The sequence below is a fragment of the Monodon monoceros genome, unplaced genomic scaffold, assembly GCF_005190385.1.
Source record: "Monodon monoceros isolate NGI ecotype Baffin Bay Population unplaced genomic scaffold, NGI_Narwhal_1 Super_Scaffold_21, whole genome shotgun sequence".
Lineage (NCBI taxonomy): Eukaryota > Metazoa > Chordata > Mammalia > Artiodactyla > Monodontidae > Monodon > Monodon monoceros.
The window spans coordinates 54127542-54146918 of NW_021703778.1; the positions used below are offsets into that span (position 1 = coordinate 54127542).

Consider the following 19377-nt stretch of genomic DNA (forward strand, 5'->3'; position numbering starts at 1 on the left):
CCTCAAAGCTCGTGTTCCCCGAGAAAAGGCCAGAAGGTGAGTGTGTCACCCCTTTTTCAAGTTCCCGTAGCCAAACCTCTAGGTTTTACCAAAGAAGTGCCGCCTACCGCAACAAGGTTTAAACCAGGTTCCTCATGGAATGTGCGCCCACATCCCTGCAAGACTCTTTCTCCTCACTTCAAAGGTTATCACGAATTATACGGATGGCCCCAGGCTGCTCTGATGCTGGTATTCCTTCCTTGGCATTCCATCTGATTCGGGCTGAGAGAACACACGCTTAGTTGAGGAGTGTGCATGGGTGCAACAAGGGAAAGAGCGATACGACCCAGCGAAGCGTGCCCTATCTCTCTTCAACATTTCATTTGCTGCCTATCTTGCCTGGCTGTCCGCAGGGAAACATGAATGCCACGTAGCGCAGACAGCTTCAGAGCGTGTGGCCATCAGGGAAAAGAGCCCCGCTGTCCAACAACCCCGTGGTCTCGGACCCTGCCACGCCTCTGCTGAGCACTGTCCCCTCTAGCACAGGAAAAGGATGTTTTCCTGAACCCCTGAGACAACCTCAGCGCAACTGTGCCCCCTTAGACTCAGAGCCAGTGACCTCCAGGTGAACACATCTGCCCTAGGCACATATGCTTCCACTCAATGGACACGCCCTTAAGGGGAAGACATCTTCCACGAGGGAAAGGCCCTTGGCTGAATATGACGGCCTCCATGAAAAGCGGCTCATAGGGACCCGTGACAAAGCGTACGTGAGGAACACCTGGACTGATCAAGGCAGACTCACCAGCAGGCATACTTACTGGACTGCTTTCAAGACAGACGACCTACCCTTGGCCCACACAGAAAGTTAATGGCACGCGAAGCATTCCGATGCCTAGCGTGGCGGGGAAAACGCTTGCAGCCTAACGGCGTGGGAGCCATTCCAGTGCGCAAAGTGGCGGAGCAAAGAGTGACAGCAATTGGGTCACCTGCAGTGGTGGCTGGCACTTTCCCACTCTGCGCCCGTCAGCGACGTGACCTCGGAGAAACTGTGAGGCCAAGTCCTCTAGAAGCAACATATTACCTACAGCCGTGCAACAAGAGAACCTAGGTAACTGCTTAGACACTTGAATCTGTATGACTTGTGTGGCATGTGGCCAAGAGGGTCGAATACCACAGTCTCGACGCACCAGCAGGAAAAATGACCCTCGTACCACACATACACTCCTGCCCTTAAAGTTGTAGCCTTTCCTTGGCAGCCAACTACCTTTTTTTCTGCATGGTTGTGCTCAGTCACCTCTGGTAAGAGCAGCAGTCCACAGGGAACGCTATGTGGGCCAGGTGTGGAAACGATCCTGGGTTGTACGTAGGAGCACCTTCAATCTTCACCACAGGGGGAACATCGACCGCCAGGGCCAAAACACCCCACGGCCTCCAAATCCTCCCCCATGAGAAGAAACCATACTGTGCCACGAAGGCATCCATTCGCTGGCACAGGGACCCACCATGAATCAAATCGATCTAGGAGAGGAAAAAGGCGGGACAGTCCACAAATGTGGTCACGAGTTCCCTTCCTACATGTGCCTGCAATCGCTCCTGAGGGAATCCCAAATGTGTTCCGGGATCCCTATGGCCACCGTCGATCTATCCACCCACCTGTAAATCTGAGGGCTTAGCCAGCCATCTCAAGTGCCTTTTTAACTTGCCTTGTCTTTCTCTCTACACCGGGATCCCAATGTGTCTCCACAAGATGCCAGAGCCACCCCTCACATGACTAAGCTTGACTAAGGCATTTTCTAGCCCATTTAGATAGCACACACAATCAGGACGGAACCCAAGGTGGAACCATCAGCTTTTCTAAACTCCCGGGGAATGTGCCCCATTTGATTCCTCCCCTCATCAGGAGAAACCTAAACTGCATCTGGTCTCCCAAGCAGAACATGACAAAGAACCCTGCCATAGGCCAGGAATCCTGCTCTGACCCCGAGCATACAGACTTGTTTGTTTGAGGGCACAAGGCAACGACACCCCCACGGGGGCAGCCTGTAGAATGCAAGTGCAGGCGACAGGACCACCAATGGCTCACGTTTCCTGTCCTACCCTCATGCTGAACCGTGGCAGGAGACAGCAGTCTTGGCTAGACCAATGAACCCAGAGACAGCACTCTGTCCCTAGCCTTCCCACCTGGATTGGTATCCCAGGCTCCTTTCCCAATGGTTCTTCTCCCCATGAGACGGCCAGAATCCTAAACTTGAGCAACGTGGCTGTGGACAAGCACACCACCAAATGCAACGTGAACCTCTCCCTACTTTCCTTTTGAGAGCCACGTGCTGGACCTCAGTTCCAATGAGAAGATGGTAGGGATTTCTCACTCATTTTTTTCAGTTATCTAAGGAATACATTTTTGGGGGGTCATCATCGATCCAAGCAAATGCTCAAATGCTGGAAATGCAGAGTTGCAGATTCCACCACGGGATGGTCAGCGAGCTGAATCATGTCAGCATATGGAAGTGGCCAGAGCCCAGCCATGGGGCAGGAAATGCAGCCAGTTTTCAGGGCATCGAAGATCCCGTTCCCCGAGAAAATGCGAGAAGGTGAGAGTGTAGCCCCAGTGCCCAAGTTCCAGTGGCCAAACCTCTAGGTTTCACCAAAGAAGTGCCACTTAGCGCAACAAGGGTTAAACCAGGATCCTCATGGAATGCATGCCAAAACCCCTCTGAGTCTCTTTCACCTGGCCTCACCCTGCCTCACTCTTGTCACTTCACTGGGTATCACAGATTATACGGATGGCCCCAGGCTGCTCTGCTGTTGTCATTCCTTCCCTGGGATTCCCCCTTGTTCGGGGTGAGGGAACACACGTGTACTTTAGGAGGGTGCATGGGTGCACCCATGTTAGGGGCAATACCACGCAACGATGTGAGCTCTATCTCCCCTCAACATTTCATTTGCTGCCCATTTTGCGTGTTGTCCACAGGGAAACATGAAAGCAACGTAGCGCGGATGCCTTCAGAGCCTGTGGCCATCAGGACAAAGAGCCCCACTGTCCAACAACCCCGTGGTCTCAGGCCCTGCAATTCCTTTCCTGAGCACTCTCCCATCCATCACATCAGAAGGATGGCTTCCTGAACCCCTAAGACACCCACAGGGCAACTGTGCCCCCTCAGCATAAGAGCCAGTGCCCTCTAGGGGAAAACACATGCCCTTAGGACATATGCTTCCAAACAATGGACGCGCCCTAAAGTGGAAGAGATCTTCCACAAGGGAATGGCCCTTGGTCGAATATGAGGGCCTCCATCAAAAGCAGCTCGTAGGGGGCCTCCCTGGTGGCGCAGTGGTTTATAGTCCGCCTGCCGATGCAGGGGATACGGGTTTGTGCTCTGGTGCAGGAAGATCCCACGGGCTGCAGAATGGCTAGGCCCGTAAGCCATGGCCACTGAGCCTGTGTGCCCAGAGCCTGTGCTCTACAACGGGAGAGGCCACAACAGTGAGAGTCTCGCATACAGCAAAAAAAAAAAAAAAAAAAAAAATGCGGCTCGTTGGGACCCGTGAAAAAGGACATCTGAGGAACACCTGGACTGCCCAAGGGAGACTCACCAGCAGGCCTACTTCCTGGCCTGTTGCCAAGACAGACGACCTACTCTTGACCCAGACACAAAGCTAATGCCATGGGAAGCATTCTGATGTCCACCGTGGTGAGGAAAACCCTTGCAGCCTAATGTCATGAGAGCCATTCCGATGCCCAAAGTGGGGGGCAAACCACTGCAGCAATTGGGTCACTTGCAGTGGTGCCTGGCACTTTTGCACTCTGTCCCGTCAGTGACGTGACCTCGGAGAAACCGTGAGGCCCAGATCCTCTAGAAACAACGTGTTACCCACTGCTGTGCAACGAGAGAACCCAGCCAACAGCCTAGACACTTGAACCGGTATAATTTGTCTGGCCTGTGGCCAGGGACGCCAGATACCACAGTCTCGACGCACCAGCAGGTGGCAGGAAAAATGACCCCTGCACCACAAATCCTCTCCTATCCTTCAATCTGCAGTCTTTCCTTGGCAGCCGACTCCACTTTTTCCGCATGGTTGTGCCCAATGACCTCTGGGAAGATCTGCAATCCTCAGGGAACACTATGTGGGCTGGGTGTAGTAACGATGGTGGGCTGTACTGAGGACCACCTTCACATCTTCAACACAAGGCAAACATGGCCAGACATGGACAAAACACCCCACGGCCTCCAAATCTGTCCCCATGAAAAACACTATACCATGTCTGGAAGGCAACCATTCGCTGGCACAGGAACCCGCCATGAAGCAAATTGACAAAGGAGAGGAAAAAGGCGGGACAGTCCACAAATGTGCTCCCGTGTTCCCTCCCTACACGTGCCTCCAAATGCTCCTGAGGGAATCCCAAATGTGTTCCGGGAACCCTACGGCCACCATCGATCTATGCACCCACCAGTAAACCTGTGGGCTTTGCCAGCCATCTCACGTGTATTTCCTGCTTGCCTTTCCTTTCTCCCTCAACCAGGATCGAAATGTCTGAAGGCAAGGTGCCAGAGCCACCCCTCACCAAAGAAGTTTTATTTTCCTGAGAATTGACTAAGACATATTCAAGTTCACCTGCACACAATACACAAGCAGATCACAACCGAGGAGGAACCATCAGCTTGGCCCAACTCCCAGGGACAGTGGCCCATTTGATTTCACCCCTCATCATGAGAAACCTAATCTGAAACCTGTCTCCCAAGCAGAACATGACAAGAAAGACTGACCTAGGCCAGGACTCCTGCTCTGACCCTGAGCACAGAGACTTCTGTTTCCTTGAAGGCACAAGGCCATGAATAGGGGGCGGGGGAGAATGTTAGAACTCACTGGCAGGCCAGAGCCCCACCAAGGGCTAATGTTTCCTCTTCTGAATGCACGCTAAACTGTGGCAGGAGACAGAAGACCTTGATAGACTTAGTTGCCCATAGACGACTAATTGTCCTAAGCCTTCCTAGGTGAATGGGCATAACAGGCTCCTCTCCAAATGGCCCTTTTCCCAGAGAAGGCTGCCACTCTCCACTTGAACAATGTGGCTGTGGATCCCCACAATAGCTAAATGCAACGTGACCTCTCTCTACTCTTCTTTTGGGAGCTATGTGCTGGACATCAGTTCTGATGAGGAGATGGTAGGGATTTCTCATTCATTTTGTTCATATTTCCAAGGAATTCATTTTTGGGAGTCATCATCGATCCAAGCACGTGCTCAAAGCCTGGACATGCAAAGTCACAGCCTCCACCATGGGACAGCCAGTGAGCTCAATCATGTCAGCAGTCAGGAGTGGCCAGAATCAAACCATGGGGCAGGAAGTGCAGCCAAGTCTCAGGGCATTGGAGCTTGGGTGCCCCAGGAAGAGCCCAGAAGGTAATGGTGTACTCTTGGTGCACAATATCCTGTGGACAAACATCTAGGTTTCTGCAAAGATGTTCCGCTTACTGCCACAAGGTTTCCACCAGGAACATCAAGGACTTCACGCCAACGCCCCTCTGAGACTCCTTTGCCTCGCCTCTCCTTGCCACAAAGTCCACTATTCACCAGGTATCACAGACTATACGGAGGGCCCAATGCTGCTGGTGGCATTCATTCTCTGGCAATGCACCTGGTTCAGGGTGAGAGAACACATGCACGCTTGAGGATGGTGCATGGGTGCACAGAGGGAATGGGTGATACCACCCAGAGATATGTGCTCTATCTCGCCTCAAAATTTCATTTGCTGCCCATCTTGTCTGTGTGTTCGCAGCCAAATGTGAATGCATTGTGATGTAGATGCCTTCAGAGCATGCAGCCATCAGCACAAAGAGCGCTGCTGCCCATCAACCCCCTGATACGGGTGCTGCAATTACCCCCCTGAGCGACCTCCACGCCAACACAGCATAAGGATGTCATCCTTAACCCCTGAGACACCCTCAGGGGAAGTGGGTCCCCTCAGCCTAAGAGCCACTGTCCTCCAGGTGGACACACCCACTCTTAGCATATACACTTCCTCACAATGGACTCACCCTCAAGGAGAAATGTGGTCCCTGAGATCTTCCACAAGCGAATGGCCCTTTGCCGAATGTGATGACCTCCATCAAATGCGGCTCATAGGGACCCGTGACAAAGGACACCTGAGGAATCCCTGGACTGACCAAGGGTGACTCACCAGCAGGCATACTTCCTGGCCTCCTGCCAAGCCAGGGGACCCTCCCTTTGACCACACGCAAAGTTAAAGGCATCGGAGCCATTCCAATGCCCAAAGTTGTGGCGCAAACCCTTGCAGCAACTGGGTAACTTGCCGTGGGTTTTTGCAATTTTGCAGTCTCGGCCCGTCAGTGGAATGACCTCGGAGGACCCATGAGACCCAGGTCCTCCAGCACAAAATGTACCCACAGTCGTGAAACAAGAGAACCCAGCCAACAGCATGGACACTTGAACTGGCATGACATCTGTGGCCTGAGGCCAGGCATGCCAGAGACCACAAGCTCGCTGCACCAGCTGGTGGTGGGACCAAATGGCCCCCACACCACACATCCTCTCCTGCCCTTAAATCTGTAGCCTTTCCTTGGCAGCTGATTCCCTTGTTTCCGCATGTTTGTGCCCATTCACCTCCAGGAAGAGCTCAAATCCTCAGGGAACGCTACGTGGGCCGGGTATAGAAACGATGCTGGGTTGTCCTGAGGAACACCTTCATATCTTCAACACAGGGGGAACGTGGCCAGACAGGGACAAAACACCTCACGGCCTCCAAATCAGCCCCCATGAGAAGAAACCATACTGTGCCACGAAGGCAACCATTCGTCGGCACAGGGACCCGCCATGAAGTAAATCAACAAAGGAGAAGAAAACAGTGAGATGGTCCTCGAACGTGCACCCATATTCCTTCCCTGCACATGCCTCCAAACGCTCCTGAAAGCATCACAAAGGCCTTCCGGGAACCCTATGCCCACTGTGATCTATCCACCCACCAGTCTACCTGAGGGATTAGCCAAGAAACTCATGGGTATTTTCCGCTCACCTTGCCCTTCTGTCTCTGCCTGCATAAAAACATCTCACGGCAAGGTGCAATAGCAACCTCTCACCACAGAAGCTTGATTTCCCAGGGAATTGCCTAAGGCATTTTCCAGCCCCCCAGCCCACTAACACATAAGGAGGACACAACCCGAGGAGAAGCCATCAGCTTGGGCCCAACTTCCGGGGACAGTGGCCCATTTGATTTCCCCCGATCAACAGGAGATACCTACCCTGCATCACATATCCTAAGCAGACCATGACAAAGAAGCCTGGCCTAGGCTAGGAATCCTGCTCTGACCCTGAGTGTAGAGACACCTGTTTCCTTGAGGGAACAAAGCAACGACCGGGGGGTGGGGAAGGCCTGTAGAACTCAATGGCAGGCCCAAGGCCCGCCACAAGCTCACACTTCCTCTGGCACCTGCACACTCAACTGAGGCAGGGGACAGCAATCCTGGCTAGACTCAAGAACACCGAGACGGCACGCTGTCCCTAGCCTTCCCACATGGATGTGCATCCCAGGCACCTTTCCCAATGGCTCTTCTCCCCACGAGAATGCCGCCACCCTCAACATGAGCAAGGTGTCTGTGGACGCCCAATGCAGCAAATGAAACATGAACTTCTCCTTACTTTCCCTTTGGGATGCAAGTGCTGGACCTCAGTTCTGATGAGGAGATGGTAGGGATTGCTCACTCATTTTGTTCAGATTTCCAAGGAATGCATTTGTGGGAGTAATCATCAATCCAAGCACCTGCTCAAAGGCTGGATGTGCAAAGTCGCAGCCTCCACCGCAGGATGGCCAGCGAACTGAATCTTGTCAACCTTCAGGAGCGCCCAGAACTGAGAGGTGGGGCAGGAATTGCAGCCAAGTCTCAGAGCATTGGAGCTTGTGCTCCCTGGGAAAGCCCCAGAAGATTATGGTGCAGCCCCGATGCAAAAGTACCGTGGGCAAACATCTGTGTTTTGTAAAGAAGTGCAGTTTACTGCAATGAGGGTTCCACCAGTAACCTCACGGACTGCATGCCAACATGCATCTGAGACTGCCTTGCCTCGCCTTGCCGTGTCTTCCTTGACTTGCTGGGTATTACAGAATATGCAGAGGGTCACATGCTGCCACTGGCCTTTCTTCCCTGGCACTCCACCTGGCTCGGAGTGATAGAAAACACGGATGCTTGAGGATGGTACATGGGTGCACAGGCGCACAGAGGGAAAGGGTGATACCACCCAGACATGTGAGCTCTATGTCGCCTCTATGTTTAATTTGCTGCCCATTTTGTCTGTGTGTCAGCAGCCAAACATGAAAGCATCGGGGCGTGGATGCCTTCAGAGCAGGCATCCATCAGGACAATGTGCGCTGTAGTCCATCAGCCCCCTGGTCTCGAGCCTTGTAATTCCCACCCTGGGTGCCCTCCCCACCGACAAAGCATAATGATGTCATCCTAAACCCCTGAGACACCCTCAGGGGAACTGGGTCCCCTCAGCCTAAGACCCACTGCCCTCCAGGGAAACACACCCGCTCTTGGCACATACGCTTCCTCACAATGGACTCACAATCGAGGGGAAATGCTGTCCCAGTTACTTTCCAGAAGGGAATGGCCCTTCGCCAAAAGTGATGACCTCCTTCAAAAGCGGCTCGCTGGGCCCCGCAACAAAGGGCACCCGAGGCACTCCTGGACTAACCAATGGGACTCACCAACTGGCATTCTTCCTGGCCTCCTGCCAAGCCAGAGCCCCTTTACTTGGACCATATGGAAAGCGAATGGCATCAGAGCCATTTCAATGCCCAAAGTTGCGGGACAAGACCCTTGCTGCAACTGGCTTACTTCACTTGACGCCTTGCATTTTCGCATGCTGGGCCCATCAGTGCCACAACTTTGGAGAAAGCTTGAGACCCAGGTCCTCCAGAACCAATGTGTCAGCCAGAGCCGTGCAATAAGAAAACGCAGCCAGCAGCCCGGACTCTTGAAACGGCATGACTTCTCTGGCCTGAGGCCAGGCACACCGGAGACCACAGGTTCGCCCACCAGTGGGTGACAGGACAAAATGATCCCAGTGCCACAAAACTCTTCTGCCCTTAAACCTGCAGGCTCTCCTTGAAAGCCGAATCCCTTGTTTCTGGGTTGTGCCCAAAGACCTCCGGGAAGAGCTCTAATCCTCAGGGAACAGTGTGTGGGCTGGGTACAGAAATGACGCTGGGGAGTCCTGAGGAACACCTTCACATTTTCAACATAGGGTGAACGTGGCCAGACAGGGTCAAAAAACCCCATGGCCTCCAAACTGGCCCTCTTGCGAAGACACCATACTGTGCCACAAAGGCAACTACTACCTGGCACAGGGACCCGCCATGATGCAAATTGGCAAAGGAGAGGCCAAGGGCGGGATGGTTCATGAACGTGCACCCATAATCCTTCCCTATACACGCTTTCAAATGCACCTGAAGGCATCCCAAAGGAGTTCCAGGAACCCTATGCCCATTGTCAATCTATCCGCCCACCAGTCCACCCATGGGCTTAGCCAACCATGTCACATTTATTTCCCACTTGCCTTGCCTTTCTCTTTCTCCCCAGATCAAAACGTCTCACGGCAAGGTTCCAGAGCCAACCCTCACCACAGAAGTTTGATTAAACTTGGGTGCCCAGAGATGACATGCTCTCCCTAGCCTTCCTCCATGGATGTGCATCTCAGGCTCTTTCCCAATGGTTCTTCTCCCCACAAGAATCCCGCCAACTAAACTCACACAATGTGACTGCGGATATCCAAGGCAGCAATTGCAACATGACACTCTCCTTACATTCCCTCTGGAAGCCACGGAGTGGACCTCAGTTTCAATAAGGAGACGGTAGGGTGTTCACAATCATTTCCTGTAGATCTTCCAAGGAATGCATATGAGGAAGACATCATTGTTCCGAGCATGTGCTGGGATGCTGCAGAACCCAAAGGGCAGGCCTCTCAGCATTAAGATCAGTGAATCTGTATGGGTCTGCAGAGAACCCAGTGACCTCGGAGAGCTCCAGAGCCTGGGGAATCGCCACTACCCAGGCCTCTCAGCATTAAGATCAGTCAATCCACGCTTGCAACCACTGGGACCACACAAGGAAACCCTAATATCGAATGGCACATCTTGGAGTGGGAGAATACCTACTGTCCTGAGTGACCCACAGCCATGCTCGGCACCCTGGGCTGCCCCATTTCTTCTAGGTCTCCCTTGCACCTCCAGTCATCAGACTACGTGAAGGTCTTCTTGTCTTAGCTGATGGCCAGCCTTGCCCAGCAACTGCACCTAAGAAGTGGACAGAAATCACACAGGCTTCAGAATTGGACCGGCGTACTCAGAGAACACTATTCATGCCAACATTTACCTGGGGATAAGCCCGGCACCTGCTTCCCAAGCACCTCAATCCCTTATGGAGGAGTGAATGCGTGTCTGACAGCATGACTGAAGGAATGTAGGCATGTAGGTGGGCCCGCGAGTGTGAGGGTATATGTGTACATGCACATACCTGCACATGTGTGTGACTGTGACTGCGCACGAGGACTCACTTGCGGGTTTCTGTGTGTGCCTCTGTACCCACATTGGGACCTCTGTGTGTCCCTGTACCCCTCTGTAAAGGCCTCAAACAGGAAAAGCAACAACTTATACACAGAGCCATGGCCTCGGGCCCTGCCACAGAACGTTGAAAGACCCCTGCTACCTTCAAGAGACTGCATGCGAACTTTGACCCCAGAGACTGTTGAAATAAGCAATGGACTCCTGCTCTCCAACAGCACCGTCTTCTGACCAAAGCACACAGACTTGATGAGACCAGCCTGGCCTCCTGGCTGTGGGTGTGACATCTACATAAACCTGGAGACCCTGCCAGCTACCCTAGCACATCTGATGTGCACTTGCTGGCCACTCCCAGCACCTCTGGGAAGAAGGGAACCTCCCACGGGCAGGCCGACACTGCCTTGCAGCTGGCTACAGGCAAGATGCAGCCCCTCTTCCTCTCAAGGGGCCAAAGGACTTAAGACCAGGTGCCACTTAAGGCCAACTATGCCAAATCACTTTCCATGGACCCACAGGCATGCCTATCATGGGAAGTGTTGGTCTTCAGCCACCATTATGCAGGGTCGAACTGCACAAGGAAACTAGGCCACCTTCCTGGCCAGGCTCTGGCCAGCTAAACAACTGGCAGGATTCGTGGCTCTGGTCCCTGAGGAAATGCTCAGATGCTGGATATCCTTGTCCCACGTGCCCTCCTCCTGCCCACAGGGCGATTGGACACAACAAGAAGCCACAGACACCATGCTAACATGGGAGACACTGAGCACCATGGAAGACAGACAGCAAGCATGTCGGCTTTGATGAGCTCGACCCCACGCCATACATTCTGTAATCTCGTCAGCATCACACCAACACTAACAAGGACCTCACGGAGATCCAAGGTGCCATCCACGAGGATCACAGAAAGACTTCAAATGGAGGACCTCTGCCATGGGAGGGGAACTGAAACCCTGAAAGAGCACAACTGGCTGTCCATGGCAGCGTGCATGGCATCGCAATATCGCCCCCATCTCTGCCACACCCACGGTTTTCCACAGATAAACCTCTGGCCCTGTGAAAGGCTTGCGTGCTACCTGGGCAGGCCGTGTCATTCCCTTTGGGAGAAACACTTTCGCCTCGCACATTCCATAACTAGGGAACAAAGGGGCCAAAGGGCATGTTTGCATAACTCACTTCCCCCTAGGGAGGCCAGCCCCAACTCCTCAGCAACTGGATCTCTTCTACCCACCACAATAAACCATTTGGGTGTCATTCCTCAGGCAAGGGGTCCCCAGTCGACACAGGTCACCAATCACAACACATCCACTTGGACCGCAAAAGCCCTCTCCTCCCTAGGCAGCTGATGGCAACCCTCACGGTTCAGGGACATACTAGGCAAGATGAGGCGACCACCTGCAACCCAATGATGACAGCCCATCCCATGACATCACACAGGATCTGTCCTCATCATGCCTTACCTTCCTGTCCAGGTCATCAGCCACCATGCAGGCTTAAATGCAGCACTCGGTCCTCACTCAACTACACGATGACCCACTTGGCACCAACACTGTGCTGAGAGTTGCAGTACACGAGCTGACAAGGGCAACACCGAGGCCTAATCCGTCAGCCCCCTTCCGCCGACACCCAGCGCCAGCCCACCCCTGCCCACTGCTCCAGCCCCACTGGGCACTCAAGAAACTCATCGCGGCAAAAGCAACAACAGGGAGGGCCGTATGCCTGGCCTGGGGCTCCAGGCCACAACGAAAGAAGCTGGCTCATTCTGGCTTCCAAACACCCCACAAAGTGCCACGACCAAAGGGGAAACATGGCCAAAACACAACTCTCCAAGCCGCAGGCTCACTGGGCCTGGACCAGCACACACTATGACACCTAAAACCAGCAAGACAGTGTGCCGCCTTGTAATCCGTCATTGGCCTTTCACCAAGGACCTGGGATTCATAGACGATTCAGGTAAGGTGCAGACATGGTCGACCTTCAGACAGGAGCCCCTTAAATGCTGGCACCATGGGTGGTGTTTGTATGCATGTCAAAAAGGGGATGCTGGCCTCCACTCCCAACTGTACCCTACCCCCAAGGGAGGAAACGTGCTGGACCTCAGACTCGATGAGGAAACAGTAGAGTGTTGTCACTCATTTAATTCAGATTTTCCAAGGAATGCATACAAGGGTGTCATCTTCAATCCAAGCACATACTGGGACAGTGCTCAACACAACAGGGCAGGCCGCTTGGCTCTGCAAAGGAGCCATGACCCCGGAGTATTTGAAAAACCTGGGGAATCCACAGCCCTCAGAGCACTCAGCAAGAGTAACAGGCAATCCACTATTGCAGCCACTGGGCCCGTCTCAGGAAACCCTAATATCCATTGGCACATCTTGGGGTGGTTGATTGCCTACTGTCCTGAGTTATCCACGGCCACAGTCAGCAACATGCCCCTGCCTCATTTTTTCCATTTCTCCTTAGCACATCCAGTCATCAGACCATGGAAAGGTCTTCTTCTCTATGCCGACGGCCAGCCTTGCCCAGCAACTTCACCAGAGAAGTGGACAGAAACCATAAAGGCTTCAGAATTGGACCGGGGTGCTCAGAAAACATGATATATGTGAATATTAACCTGGGTGTGATGCCTGAACCTGCTTCCGAAGGACCTCTATCCCTTACTGAGAACAGAATGCATGTCTGACAGCACAACTGCACGAACTCAGGCACGTATGTTGGCCTGTGTGTGAGACGGTGTTTGTGTGTGTTCACGCATGTGCATGTGTCTTTCTGTGACTGCGCATAAGGACGGGCTGGCGGGTTTCAGTGAGTGCCTCTGAATCCGCGTCTTGGTCTCTGTCTGTCCCTGTGGCCCTCTGCAGGGACTGTGAACAGTAAAGGCCAAAGTTTATATGAGGAACACTAGTTTTGGACCCTACAACTGAATGGAGAAAGACCTCTATCACCTTCAAGAGGCCGCATGCGAACTTTGACCTCCAGCGCCTTGGCTTTGGACCCCCCCCCCTACTGAATGAAGAAAGACCCCTATCAGCTCCAAGAGGCTGAATTCAAACTTTGAGCCACAGGGGCTGTTGAAATAGGCCACGGACTACCGCTCTCCCACAGCCAAGCATTCTGGCCAAAGCACAAATACCTAAACAGACTTGCCTCCCGGCCGTGGGTGTCACATGTACGTGGACCTGAAGAACCTGCCAGCTAGTAGCACATCTGATGTGCACTTGGGGCCCCTCCCAGAAATTCTGGAAGCAAGGGAACCTCCTATGGTCGGGTGGACACCGATCTACAGCTGGATGCAGGTCAAAAGCAGCCTGGCACCTCTCAAGGGGCTAACGAAATTTGGTCCAACTGCCAATTCTCACCAACTGGCACAAATCACTTTTCGTGGACCCCTGGGAATACCCACCACAGGAAGTAGTGGGCTTCAGCAACCATAATCCACGTTCAAACCGCACAGCGGAAACTAGACCCCGTTCCCGGTCACGACTTGCCAGCACCCAGCCGGCAGGTTTCGCGTCCATGAACCCGGAGGGATCACTCAAACGCCTTACAGCCATGTCCTATGTGACCTCTTCCTGCCCACAGGGCAACCCGAAACTACTGGAAGCCATAGACATCATGCAAACATGGGGACACTCTACACCAGGGATTACAGAACGCAAGCATGTCTGCTTTGATGACACTGACCCTACACCATGCATCCTGGCACTTCTCAACTGCCACAGCGACACTACCAAGAACCTCACAGAGATCAAAGGCACTGTCCCCGAGAACCACAGACAGATTTCCAACGGAAGACCTCTGCCATGCGAGGGGACCTGGAAGCTTCAAAGGGCACAGTGGCTGTCCACGGCAGCGCACCTGGCATAGCACCTGTGCCCCCATCTCTGCCCCGCCAATGGACTGCTCCAGAAATACCTCTGTCTCTTCGAAAGGCTTGCAGGACACATGGACCAGCCGCATCATGCCCTCTGGGAGAAACACTTTCGCTTTGCACATTCTCATATGAGGGAACAAAGTGGCCAAAGGGCATGTTCGCATAACACACCTTCCTCCAAGAAGACCGGCACTGATGCCTCAGCATGCCTATCATCTTTACATCCTGCAGGACACCCTTTCATCGTCATTCCTCCAGCAACGAGATCACAACTCCTGCAGGTTACCGACCTGACGGCATCCACATGAGCGGGCAAAGCCATCCCCTCCATACGCAGCTGATACCAGCCTATCATGAACATGACACATCCTGGTAAGCCGAGGCCAGTGCCCGCAACCCAATGATGACAGCCCATGCCACAACTTCACACAGGACCCCTCCTCATCATGCCTTACTGTTATGTCCAGTCCATCAGCCACCACGCAGGCTTAAATACAGCACTCGGTCCTCACTCCACACCATGATGACCAACTTGACGTCAACACTGTGTCGGGAATTGGAGTAGAGGAGCTGACAATGGCAACACCGAGGCCTAATCCATCAGGCCCCTTCCGCCGACGCCAATCACCAGCCCAAACCAACCCACTGCTCCAGGCCCACCGGGCACTCAAGAACTTCACTGTGTGAAACACAACAACAGGGAGAGCCACAGGCCTGGCCGGAGGCTCCAGGCTCCAACAAGGGAAGCTTGCTCATTTTGGATTCCAGAAGCATCCTCCGAAGCGTCATGCACAAAGCGAGATCCCGGCCAAAACACACCTCCCAAGCTGCAAGCTCACTGGGCCTACACCAGCACACAGTTTGACTCTGAAGACCAGCAGGTGAGACTGCCACCTCGCATTCCTTCAACGGCCTTTCAGCAGGGACATGGGACTCACAGATGACCCAGCTTATGTGCAGACATTGTCCACCCTCAAACAGGAGCTCCTCCAATGCTGGAGCCCTGGATGGTGTTTGCATGCGTGTCACAAGGGGACGATGGCCCTCACTCCTAATGGTGCCCTACCCACGAGAGAGGAAATGTGCTGGACCTCAGATTCTATGAAGAGACGGTAGAGTGTTCTCACTCATTTTGTTCAGATCTACCAATTTGTTCAGATTATCTGTGTCCTACCGCCAAGAGAGGAAACGTGCTGGACCTCAGTTTCGATGAGGAGACGGTAGAGTGTTCTCACTCATTTTGTTCAGATTTTCCAAGGAATGCATACAAGGGTGTCATCATCGATCCAAACACATGCTGGGAAGCTGCAGAATGTAACCGGAGAGGCCACAGTACTCTGCAGAGGAGCCATGACCCTGGAGTACTGCAACAGCCTGGGGAATCCACAGTCTTCAGGCCACTCAGCAAAAGCAACAGTCAATCTACTCTTGCAGCCATTGGGCCCATCTGAGGAAAACCTAATGTCCCATGGCACATCTTAGTGTGAGTGAATGCCTACCATCCTGAGTTATCCAGGACCACGCTTGGCAACATGAGCCCGCCTCACTTTTTCCAGTTGTCCTTGGCACATCCAGTCATCAGACCATATGAAAGTCTTCTTGTTTTTGCCGCCAGCCAGCCTTGCCGAGCAACTGCACCTGAGGAGTGGACACAAATCACCGAGGCTTCAGAAGTGGACCGGGGTCCTCAGAGAACATGATCCCTGTGAATATTTACCTGGGCTTCAGCTCTGAACCTGCTTCCCAAGGACCTCTATCCCTTACCGAGTATTGATTTGTGTCTCACAGCATGTCTGTAGGAAGTTAGACACGTACACTGACCAGTGTGTGAGATGCTGTATGTGTGTATTCGTGACTTTGCGCACGATGACGCGATTGTGGGTTCCTGTGTGTGCCTCTGAAAACGCGTCTTGCTCTCTGTGTGTCCCTGTGGCCCTCTGCAGAGGCCTCCAACAGTAAACACCAGAGTTTATACACAACACCCTGGTTGGACCCCCAACAGAAATGAGAAAGACCCCTGTCAGCTGCAGGAGGCCGCATGCGAATTTTGACCCACAGGAGCTGTTGAAATAGGCCACAGACTCCCGGTCTCCCATAGCCACGGCTTCTGACCAAAGCACAAAGACTGGAAAAGACCTGCCTCCTGGCAGTGGATGTCACATGTATGTGGACATGGAGATCCTGCCAGCTAATAGTCTACACCTAATGTGGACTTGGGGCCACTCCCAGTGCTTCTGGAAGCAAGGGAGTCTCTGATGAGCAGGCAAACTCCGATCTGCAGCTGGCTACAGGCAAGTGCAGCTTAGCACCACTCAAAGGGCTAACGCAATACGGTCCAAATGTCAATTCTCGCCAATGAGACCAAATCACGTTCTGAGGACCCGTGGGAATGTCCATCACGGGAAGTGGTGTACTGTACCAAGCAGGACCCAGGTTGGAACCCCATGGGGGAACCTAGGCCATCTGCCCGAGCACGTCTCGCCAGCGCCCATCCGGCAGGTTTCACGGCCCTGAACCCAGAGGAAACGATAAAATGCTTGACAGCCTCGTCCTAAGTGCCCTCCTCCTGCCCGCAGAGTGACTCGCCCTTACATGAAGTCGCAGACACCTTGTGAACACGGGGTCACTGTACACCAAGGAACACAGAGTGCATACATGTCTGCTATAATGATGCCGACCCCACCCCATGCATCCTGGCACTTCTCCACTGCCACAGCGACACTACAGAGCACCTCACACAGATCAAAAGCACTGTCCCCGAGAACCACAGATTGCCAACGGAAGACCTCTGCCACGTGAGGGGACATGGAAGCTTCAAAAGGCACAGTGGCTGTCCATGGCAGTGCACCTGGCATCACAACAGTGCCCGCATCTCTGCCCCACCAATAGACTGCTCCAGATAAAGCTCTGGCTGTTCGAAAGGCTTGTGTGCCACACGGGCCGGCCATGTCACGCTCTCTGGGAGAAACACTTTCCCTTTGCACATTCCCAAATGAGGGAACAAAGTGGCCAAAGGGCATGTTCATATAACTGACCTACCCCCAAGAAGACCGGCACAGATGCCTCAGAATGTCGATCTTCTCTACGTCCCGCAAGAAACCACTTGGGCATAATTTCTCCGGAAAAGGGAACACAATGCTACGCAGGTTACCTACATCGCAGGCATCCTCATAAACATCGAAAGCCATCCCCTTCATAGGCAGCTGATGCCAGCCCATCAGGAAAAGGAGACCTCCTTGGGAAACCATGACCAGCATCAGCAACTGAATGATCACAGCCCATCCCACGACATCACACAGGAAATTTCCTCATAATGCCTTACCTTCCTCTCCAGGAAACAGCAACCACGCAGGCTTAAATGCAGCACTCGGTGCTAACCCCACTCCACGATGGCACACTTAGTGCAACGACTGTGCTAGGAGATGCAGAGAGGAGCTGACATGGGCACCACCTAATCCATCAGCCCCTTTCTGTCAACACCCAACCCCAGCCCACACCCACGCACTGCTACAGCCCCATTGGACACTCAAGAACCTCAATGCGCCAAACCGAATGACAAGGAGGGCCACAGGCCTGGCCTCATGCTCCAGGCACCAAGAAGGGAAGCCTGCTCCTTAAGGCTTCCAGAGCTAAACCCCGAAGCAGCGTGCACAAAGTGCGATCCCAGCCAAAGCACACCCTTCCATGCTGCAAGCTCACTGGCCCTACACCAGCACACACTCCGACTCTGAAGACTAGCAGGAGAGCCTGACCGCTCGCATTCCCTCAACGGTCTTTCAGCAGTGACCTGATATTCATAGATGACCCAGTTTAGGGGTAGACACAGTCGACCATCAGACAGGAGCCCCTCCAAGTAGGGAGCCGTGAATGCTATTTGCATGCATGTCAACAGGGGATGCTGGCCCCCAGCATGTCTATGTTCTCTACTTCCTGCAAGACACCCTTTGGGCGTCATTCCTCCAGCAATGGGAACACAACTCTACACAGGTTACCAACCTCGCTCCTCACTGTCCCATATGCCCGAGAGAGGAAACGTGCTGGACCTCAGACTCGATGAGGAGACGGTAGAGTGTTCTCACTCATTTTGTTCAGATTTTCCATGGAATGCATACAAGGGTGTCTTCATCGACCCAAGCACGTGCTGGGACGCTGCACAACACAACCGGGCATGCCATGCGGGTATGCAGAGGAGCCATGACCTCCTAGTACTCCAAAACCCTGGGGAATCCGCAGCCCTTAGGCCACTCTGCAAAAGCAACAGTCAATCTACTCTTGAAGCCACTGGGCCCGTCTGAGGAAAACCTAATATCCAGTGGCACAACTTAGGGTGGGTGAACGCCTACCTTCCTGAGTCATCCAGGACCATGCTTAGGAACCCGCCCCCACCTCACTTTTCCAGTTCTCCTTACCACCTCCAGTCATCAGACAATGCGAAAGTCTTCTTGTCTTTCCTGACGGCCACCCCTGCCTAGCAACTGCACCTGAGAAGTGGACATAAATCACACAGTCTTCAGAATTGGAAAGGGGTCCTCAGAGAACGTTATTCATGCCAATGTTTACCTGGGCTTGAGCCCGGACCCTACTTCCCAAGGACTTCTACCCTTACTGAGAACTCAATGTTTGTCTGACAGCACGACTGCAGAATGTTAGGCACGTACGTTGCCCGGTATGAGAGAGGGTCTACGTGTGTGTTCACGCGTGTGTGCGTATGCGACTGTAACTGCTCACGAGGTCGCGCTTCTGGGATCCTTTGTGTTCCTCTGAATCTGCATCTTGGTCTCCGTGTGCCCTGAGGCCCTCTGCAGAGACACCGGATCGTAAAAGCCACAGTTTATACACAGCACGCTGCTTTGGAAACTGCCCCGCCGAACGAAGAAAGACCCCTTCAAGCTTCTGAGGCTGAATGCGAACACTGAAACCCGGAGGCTGTTGAAGTAGGCCACGGATTCCTGCTTTCCC

The 19377-nt window shown here is 53.3% G+C and overlaps 7 non-coding genes across 7 annotated transcripts; all 7 read right to left on the reverse strand.

Annotated features, from left to right (window-relative positions):
- Window positions 1-2311: 2311 nt before the first annotated feature.
- LOC114905323 lies at window positions 2312-2404 on the reverse strand. The gene has a single exon (XR_003796168.1). It is a non-coding gene; the product is annotated as a small nucleolar RNA SNORD116 (small nucleolar RNA).
- Window positions 2405-5119: 2715 nt separating this feature from the next.
- On the reverse strand, window positions 5120-5211 carry LOC114905320. Its single transcript, XR_003796166.1, has one exon. It is a non-coding gene; the product is annotated as a small nucleolar RNA SNORD116 (small nucleolar RNA).
- Window positions 5212-7656: 2445 nt separating this feature from the next.
- On the reverse strand, window positions 7657-7748 carry LOC114905317. Its single transcript, XR_003796163.1, has one exon. It is a non-coding gene; the product is annotated as a small nucleolar RNA SNORD116 (small nucleolar RNA).
- Window positions 7749-9817: 2069 nt separating this feature from the next.
- Window positions 9818-9910, reverse strand: LOC114905328. Its single transcript, XR_003796173.1, has one exon. It is a non-coding gene; the product is annotated as a small nucleolar RNA SNORD116 (small nucleolar RNA).
- A 2726-nt stretch (window positions 9911-12636) lies between these two features.
- LOC114905326 lies at window positions 12637-12729 on the reverse strand. The gene has a single exon (XR_003796171.1). It is a non-coding gene; the product is annotated as a small nucleolar RNA SNORD116 (small nucleolar RNA).
- Window positions 12730-15613: 2884 nt separating this feature from the next.
- Window positions 15614-15706, reverse strand: LOC114905315. The gene has a single exon (XR_003796161.1). It is a non-coding gene; the product is annotated as a small nucleolar RNA SNORD116 (small nucleolar RNA).
- A 2751-nt stretch (window positions 15707-18457) lies between these two features.
- LOC114905325 lies at window positions 18458-18550 on the reverse strand. Its single transcript, XR_003796170.1, has one exon. It is a non-coding gene; the product is annotated as a small nucleolar RNA SNORD116 (small nucleolar RNA).
- Between the last annotated feature and the right edge of the window lie 827 nt (window positions 18551-19377).